Genomic DNA, 8,819 nt, shown 5'->3' on the forward strand with positions numbered 1-8,819 from the left:
GTCCTGATTCCTAGAATTGAGAGAAATTAGGAGCGAAAATGCTCCGAGTCTAGGCCAAGTGCTCTGTGATGCAAATCTGGGTTGATCATCTGTCAGTAGCCTGGTGGATTTTGGAGTGAAAAACGCTCTCTGGCTTATCAAGCAGGCTGAACATCACTTGGAAATTACACTTCTACTTACTACCTCGGCCAAACTTGTTTACAGGAGGCTGTTTACTATAGTTCTCAAAAGCTGTGCCATGGAAGTACCCTGAAAAGCCCCTCTAAGCCCTTTGCAAGTAAAGTTTTTCTTTGTCATATCGTCAGAAAATGCTGTGTAAGAGCATTACACTTGCACCTGCTGTATCTCCCATAATTATCCTGAACTTGGCACTGGGTTTTCTGTTCCTATTTTTAAAAGCCATCTTGCTAAATAGCTGTAGAGAATGTTCCCTTTGGAAGAGGAAGTGAACAGCACTGCAGCACTGGGGAAGCACCATGAACTTGGCGTGCCTCATATCAGCTAAGAGTGAGAGGAGGAAGATAAGAGAACTGCATAAATTAGCATGGTTTTGGATGTGCAGAATACTGACTTGCAAATCTGGCAATGACAGAGAGAAAAAACTCTTTTTAAGTTTCTTTCATGTAGTACAAATCACCTGGAGGGTCGTTGGAATCTTTTCTGAAGGAATTTATCTTATATGCCATTTCAGATGGAATAGTTAACCAAAGGAAAATACCCTTGGCTTGCAAGCATGTGAAATAAGCATCTACAAAAATAGACAGCAAAGCAGGGATATTGCAACCAGAATTCTGCCTACTGATTGCCAGGTTTGGAGTCTGTTTATAGAAACTGGCAGCCTCATGTGAAAAAGGAGCCAAGTAGTTGGTTAGAGCTTTCAAGAAAGCCGAGAAAACAAAGAGAAGCAAAAGACATACAGAACTTCTGTTTGGATAGACTATGTACGATTAGACTGAGGTTTACAAACCTTGGGGCCACATTCTACTCTTTGCATGGCTTGTGCTCGGCAAGAGTTACGCTCGGAACGTGAGGGGAGGGCTGTGAGAAGTTGGCTGTTAGTCGTTTGCCGGCTGTATTGGTTCTGGAGCCAGCTGGGATCTGCTTCACTTAGTTCAGTTTAGCAGGGGCTTAGCCCAGCCAATAGTTAGAGCACCTGCTAGCTGCAAAGGCAAGAAAGCCGTGAGTAGCAGTCAAGGCTATGGTAGCTCTGTGTAGAAAGGTACTACTACATCTCGTAGGAAAATGCCTAGAGCAAACCCTTCCAACAGCTACTTTGCAGTATCTGAATGGCTCAGCACAAAACGTGCACACACCATCTGAGCAGCAGGTTGAGTATATTTGGGCAGTGAAGGGGGAAAAAACGGTTAAAACTTAGTGTTGTTTTTTTCTCCTCCAATCTTTTTTAGTCGGTGTGCAGCAGAAATACACTGCAGGGCTTGCCTGTGCTTAAAGTTGCCTGATTTAATTAAACTGATCGTTTAAATTGGTGTTAATAGCCAAGTGTGTGCATGTATCCTTCTGTGCTTCTTTGTATGAAGTTTTGTGTACCTCTGTCAACTACAGAGCAGATTTCACTGGAGTGACGGATATCGCCAAGTTTGGAGAGTCCAAATTGTGATGGCCAGCAAATCAGTCTCTCACATTCTTTTACTTGGCATCTGTGTAAATGTTCTGTTTTGGAAAGGCATGTTATGATGAGTTTATTTGGGATTATTTATGACTGCTTGGAGCTTCGATCTGAAACTAAGTGGTAGGAAGTTTTATTCTGTCTTGATCTTCGAGTCTTTTCTTGCTTTACATTCAGCTTTTGGGAACTGGGCAAAGATATTAAACTGGAATTCCTGGGAGAAGGGATTGCTTGCTTATTATGTATATTTGACTTTCTGTGGTCTGTGTGCATGTAAATCAAAGCAATCTAGAATATCAGTCATTTCTTCTCCAGCATGAGACTGATGGTAAGATTGTAGATACTGGCTGCTGCTTGGCAAAGTGTTGATGTTGGAACAGGACATGCCCCTCTATTTATATATATTAAAAAATTAAGAAAGGAGTAGCTGTATTAAATTAAGTGGCTTTTAAGAGAGAAAAGCAATAGTCAATGTGAATAAATGATGCAAAACTCCTCTAAAAGGATATTAACTTAAAAATATGAGGAGGCAGAACTGTGGGCTCAATGCTGTGATTTAAGAATGTGAATCCGTATAAGAATAAATGTGTAGACAGAGCTAGAAACTTCTAGTTGCAATGAATATCTTCACTTGAGAACAAATACAGGTAACATGACACAGTACTCATCACTTGTGGATTTTTATGAAGGAGGCACTTGTGTATGCAACAATATGGTGATTTTTTGCCTATTTGTACTATTGCACCTTCACATACCTAATGTTAACTAACAAAAGTATGTAACACTTTATAATTTAGTTACAAAGTGGTAGATACACAGTGATATGCTGCCATCAACAATATAGTAGAATAGATGAAAGTGAGCAGTAGCAGAAAATTACTGCATCTGGGTGGATGGAATCATTGTAGTGTGTAGATGAGGAGCATATCTTTATCTTATCTAGATGAATGGGCTAATTTGACTGGAGGCTATTATTTGATTTTCCTTGTTATATATTTAATGAGCATTTCAGGAGGGCAGTTAAGAGGAAAGCAGCTGTGAAAGGTCTCTCTTTACTTTGTTTTCTAAAATGAACTGAGCAGACCTGGGTTAATCTGCCACCACCATCAAAAATGATCACTTGTGGTCAAAGAAAATCACCAGTAAAGCTGTGTTCCATAGGAGGGGTCAGCATACAGTGAAAACAGCCACTGTTCACTGCTTTGGAAAGGAGCTCCATGTTTCGCTTCCACACAAGGTAGCTCTGTACCCAGGCTGTCCCAGTGTCCGCAGGACTCGGAGCAGACCTCAGCCTAGATTGTGGAAGGCAGAAAACAGCTGTTTTGCCTATAAATAAACTAAGAGCCTCTTCTCTGGAGACTTTTTTAACAGATATGCTACAGAAATTTATTGTCACTTTAACTATTGGTGTTTAAAGTTAGAGAATGCGGTAGGAACAGGATTCACATTCTGATATATGAAAGTCATTCTGTGATCAGGTTTCAGTCTTATCATAGTGGTAGCATGTTTAGAGTGAAACCACATGTACTGCAAGAGTTAAATCTGTCAGCCCTTCTCTTTCTAATTCCCAGAGTGCCAGAGGTTTATGTCTTGGGTAGAAAACAACACTTCATCAGATTTAGTCAAAAACATCTTCATGCACCAGTGATTATTCTGTTGTTTCAATCTCTTGTCAACTGCTTAATTTTTTTTAAAATTTTTTTTTAATTTAACAAAGACTCTTACTGTGGGAGAAAATGCCTGTTTGATCTCCTGGACTGTTTGTTTTTCCTTTTTTTTTTGGCTTTGGTTTGGGTTGCTTAGTTGTTTGTTTGGTTTTTTTCCTTTTCCATGTGAATTCACAGAGAAACAGCAGGAGGAATTCCACTGATCTTGTCAGCTGGCTCCGTCCCTGGTGACAGCTTCTCAGTGACCACCTTCTGCTCAGCCCTTGGCTGCTTGCACATGCTATTGCCAGGTAACTATGTGCACTTGTGGTGACAAGTAATGTGAATATTTGTCATACAGTGGGCTCCTGTGGCAGTAAAGAAGAAAACCCATTGGGCACGTGACTAGAAGTCTAGCCCCTATTTAATGGATGTAAATCAAACATTTAATTAGCCACAAAACAAAAGGCTTCCATTTTTTATTACACTTCACTCTAATCACTCCTTATCAGACAGACAGCAGCCCATGCTTGGCTGTCTTGGTGCTAGCAGAAAACGAGGAGTTTTCCTTGTCGCAGAACAAAAGCAGGAGCTCTGAATTGCGAGGGCATTTGTGCAACTCCAGCTGTGCGCCAGCCTTGCTGAACCCGAGCAAGCTGGGACAAGAACAGAGCCAGTAAATTTATTGATAGAGAGTGTTGGATCCACCCAATACGAGAGCAGCCCGACACTCCCTTTCCCCTGCAGCGCAGAGAAGTTTCTACAGCCCTGGGATCGCAGCGACTGCTCTCGGAGAGAGATGGGCAGCCGCCAGAGCCTAGCACCAGCCACTTTCCTCAAACACTTCTGGCTTCTTTTTAAGGGGCTGACTTAGGACTGTAGCGTGAGTTTATGTCGTCTCATCTCCTGATTGCTTGAGTTGGAGCAGGGCAAGAAGCTTTTAAACCTGTCCCTTTCCCTGAGTGGCAGCTGGAGCTATAGGAGACTGAGGAGAACACAGCTCCTTTTAAAGGAGCCTGTTACCCAGTTTTGGAGATAAGGCACAGAAGAGTCTTCTAAGGAACTCTGCACCCTTTCAGTCTTTCTCTCTCCATCTTTTCTCTGAAGTGTAAATGCTGCATCTTCTGAACAAGCCTGCCAATCCCAAAATTAAAAGGAAAAAGGTTTGAATTATGTTTATTAGGCCTTGGCATCCTTGTATTTGCTTTGTGGTTTCTGAGATTTGGCATTCACCTGGCGGAAAACTTGGGCACTATAATCCAATTCTTCCTCCTCTGTCTTGAAGAAAAAAAAAAAAGGTAAAATCCACAGTTGATGTTTTTTCTCAAAAAAACAACCCCAAACCCTAAAGAAATATTAAAAGAAAAAAACCACCAAACACTAAAATAATTTAACTATAGTGGCTCTTTGCCTAATGAAGTTGGCAGTGACAGTCATGTAGCAACCCCCTGTAGGCAGCAGCCTCTCTGGTTACCCCCGTTACTGGAGGAATGGGTGTGTGCGAGTCCCACACAGCACAGGCAGCCCTGGCCAGTTATTAGTTCTGAATTTGATGCTAATAGCTCAAAAAAGTTTAAGTTTTTCTTCTCAGTGTAGCCAATCAGTTAGTTCTCAGAAAGCAGCTTACGTGCTAGAAGCCCCGTCTTCAGGGCTGTGATTTCTATTTGTGAACAGAATATGTGGTCTGTTATTCCTCCCACAGAGGAGCCCCCTCTTCTCTGACGTGACCTCTCTGTCAGAGACGTTAATGAAAGTACTTTTCTGATTACAGTTCTTCGCATGGGTTAAAAGCGGTTTTCAAATAGTATAATCTCCTTCCAATAAGGAGAGGACAAAATGGGCCAAATTTCTCATAGCCCCTTTTGCCATGGGGAGGGGGAATTGCTTAGTTCTCTGCAGCTGGGTCCAGCCAGACTTCTCTCTGGGACAGGTTCCCTGAGCAGACCCTCTGCTGTGGCCAGCAGCTGTTGCCTTTCTGTTTGTTAGTGAGAGGATATTAAATGTTCTCCCCGCTGGCCCCAAACAGAATATATGCATAGTCAAACAGTTTGTAAGTGAGGATGGTAGCTAAGGGGGTGAAAGGATGCTCTATTGATAAGGGTGATAGGCATCTCCAGGCCTCTAGGGAAACTTGCCAAAACCTTTTTCTAGCAACTGCAGGGATTATCTAAAAATCAATAGTAAAGGCAGAAACTAAGGGAAGGAAAAATACATCTTCAAGGGAAGCCAGATTCTGTAAGTGCTCTATGAAAGCAATCATGGCAGGATTTAGTGTAATTGTAAAGCAAATCAGATTGAGGAAAATTGTTTTAAAAGGGACCCTTAGCTGGCAATAAGGACTATATGTTGTTCTTTCTTATCTCTGCAGAAATACCCTACTTTTTGACTGTGTTGACTTATGTGAGTAGCTGTCACAGTCTTGATTTTTAGCATCTACAAATATATTTGTAGTGAAAAGAATAAATTGCTCTAAATGAGTGCACATCATTCAATCTTTGTGGTTTTAACCTCGTTTTACCTCTGTGAGTCCATAATGTGTGTCATCTTATTCATTTGTTACACACCGGAACACTGGGATAAATTTCTTGAAGTCAGTGGAACTCTGTCCTTTTATGCCAAAAGTGATTTTGGCTTATCATCTGTTGCTCCCTGTTCTTTTTAGCAGATGGTCTCTAGTAATGATGTAATCTTTTCTCATGGCACTTCAAAGTGCTAGTTTGGTTCCTGTGTGTGTGTTTTAACTCTTTATTGTTCCAGGAAAGGCGTAATTGCTATTAGTACTGAAATCTTGTTCATTTGTGATGCTGTTTAAATAAAGAATACCAGCTGTTGGTCAGAACTCTTTAATTATGTAATTCAACACTGTCTGTAAAACTGAATCTGGGTAGGACTTCAGAAACACTGCTTTCTATTTAATTTCTAGGGGCAGGATTTCTACTAAATTTATTTGATTGTAGTGTCTAGAAACAGTGGCCTTCAGGCTCCCACATGTTCAGATTCAATACATGAAATATACGGGAAACACTTCTACCTCTCAGTAACTAGTGATCTTTTAAATGTCTGCTTCCACAGAGGAAATGGGAGTGTTGGCCCCGTAGCTACTTTGTGTTTTAAGGGTGTGGAAGTTAGGCCTCTAAGTGCTGTTAAAGATCTGTCAATCTCCCTTAGAATGGACAGGGAATTGTGGTTCTTTTTCTTTTGTTCCATTCTTGACTTTTTTCTCAAGCAGTTGTGATATCTTGGGTAATTCTGCATCAAATCCAACAAATATAGGGACTGGAATTTTGAATACAAGCAGCTATCTTTAGCTCTTCCCAGAACTGTGCCCATTAGCACTCTTTCTTTCCTTTTTTCTCCTCCCTCTCTCCACTGTTTATTTGAAAGATTATTGAATGAAATCAATTTCTACCTTCCCTTAGCCTGATGCTGTCCATTTTGTCTCTTCCCTGACTTGCTGTGTCCCATGCTACAACAGGGTTCTTATCTGCACATTAACTAACTCCTTATATGAAGTGCTTTTCTGAAGTCCAGACTGATAAATGATTCTTCTAAATATAGGTAATAAAGTAGATCTAATCTAAGACAAATGCCTGTTTTGCAGAGAACTGGTCTCTTACAGATCTATTTTGCATTTTATCTCATTTTTAATACTAAACTTTGTATCTTTGGTTTTTTACAAAAATCTATATCTTTAACCTTTGCGTGTCATCAAGACTAGGTTAACACAGCTGACCGTGCCATGTTTTGCTCCACTTTTTAAATACAGATGCAATATTTGCAGCTCTTGTGATAGTACAGACAAATTATTTTCCCTCTTTGCTCCTGGATCTGTAACTTCACATGGCAATTCTAGAAGTCTGGCATGGAGATTGCCTAGCACTTCCTTTAAATCCATTAACATGTTTGGGGTTTGAGTCTAGCCGGGAAGCAGTGACTTCTGTACATGGTCCCACTCTGCCCTCTGTCCTGCTTGTCACCATTGCCATCATAGGTGGTCGTGTGGGATTTAAAGGTTTTATCTTAATTTTGAAACCTGTTTATCTTTGATCTCTGCCTAGCTTGATTCCCACCCACCCTGATTTCAATTCTACTTTCTGTTTTTTCTATTAAAAGTGCAAAGAACTTATTTCTATCTTGTGTTCAGCGTGCTCTGCCAGATCTAATCTATCTTTACTACTGGGAAGTTTTTTATTATCACACTTTATTATCACTTTGAAAAGTAACCTAAACCAATCACTTTATCATCGATATATCTTTGTGCCTTCTGACTACCTAATATTTATTAGTTTCAATGTGGTTGTTCCATTTGGTCTGGACATATTCCTACATTTTTGTTCTCTTCTTGTTGAGGATACAGGATTGAGATAGGAATTTTTATTTAAGGAAACTCCAACCTTTTCACTTCTGAATCTAGAGGCTTTTTACCTTGTATTATAAACATGAGGTGCATTAATTTCCTCCTTGACTGCAGTACTGTATGTAATGTATCTGTCATTTTATCTATTCAGATTCCTTAATTTCACATATAAGGCCTAAGTGAAAAGTGAATTAAGTGTGTATTTCTTATGATTATAAATGTGTGCAGCGTGAAAGCATATGTTGTAATTTCTTCCTGAGTCTGCAAAAGGGCAGCCTTGGTGCCTCTACTGTCGATTAGAGCTTTCACATGATGCCACACAGTTAAAGCTACTTCTTTTTCTTTTGTCTTTGTATTAAGCTTAGGTAGCTACAAAGGTGGTGAAAATTGGAGACTTTTTACCCTGCTCCATGGGAAGTGATCCGTTCTAGAAGAGTTTGATGCTTATGACACAGGTACTAACTCATTGTCAATTTAAAAAATTGCCAGGAAGGCAAAAAATGATGTGCTGAGAGGACTCGTAGCATCCTTCCTTTTCTCTATAGCTGTGTGGAGTTTGGGCTCTCGCCTAAATGCTATTTTAAGACAATGTTTTTTTCCCAATCTCCTCTCTTCATTGGCTCATGGCTTTTAAGTAGTAGTTTGCCGTTTAAGGATTTAGAGATGAGGGAAAGGTTACTGTAATTGCATAATGGTGAACTGGCTGTAACATGTTGTCCTTCCCCAGTATGTTGCAAGAGGTGTGACTAGATTGAAGGCAGAAACTGAAAATAATGTTATTTCTCATCCTGAGATGGAGACTGAATATTAAATATCAGTTAAAGTCCTTAAATGGTGATTTATAGCGCTACAGAATGCTGATGCAATGCCGTGGAGTCACTCTAGTGAGTTTTTTTGCTTCTGGTAATCCTGTAAGAAGATGTATGGAAAGGACAGCAGGCCACTTTTTATTAAGGTTAAATTCATTGTGGTTCTGTAGGAGATGTGAAGCTTTTGGGAAAAAAACCCAACCTTGCTGTCTAATGAGTAATACTTTTGTAGTGTCAATCTGTATAATGTGGCCAATTCTACAGACAGATGCTTTCATGAGGCTGCATTTTTAATTTGTAACTGAAAGTTATGTATGAAGAAAGTTTTTTACTGACTTAACCACTAGAAAATCACCTCTGTGGAAAGTATAAATTATGGG

This window comes from Apaloderma vittatum, unplaced genomic scaffold (assembly GCF_000703405.1).
Source record: "Apaloderma vittatum isolate BGI_N311 unplaced genomic scaffold, ASM70340v1 scaffold44701, whole genome shotgun sequence".
Taxonomy (NCBI): Eukaryota; Metazoa; Chordata; class Aves; order Trogoniformes; family Trogonidae; genus Apaloderma; species Apaloderma vittatum.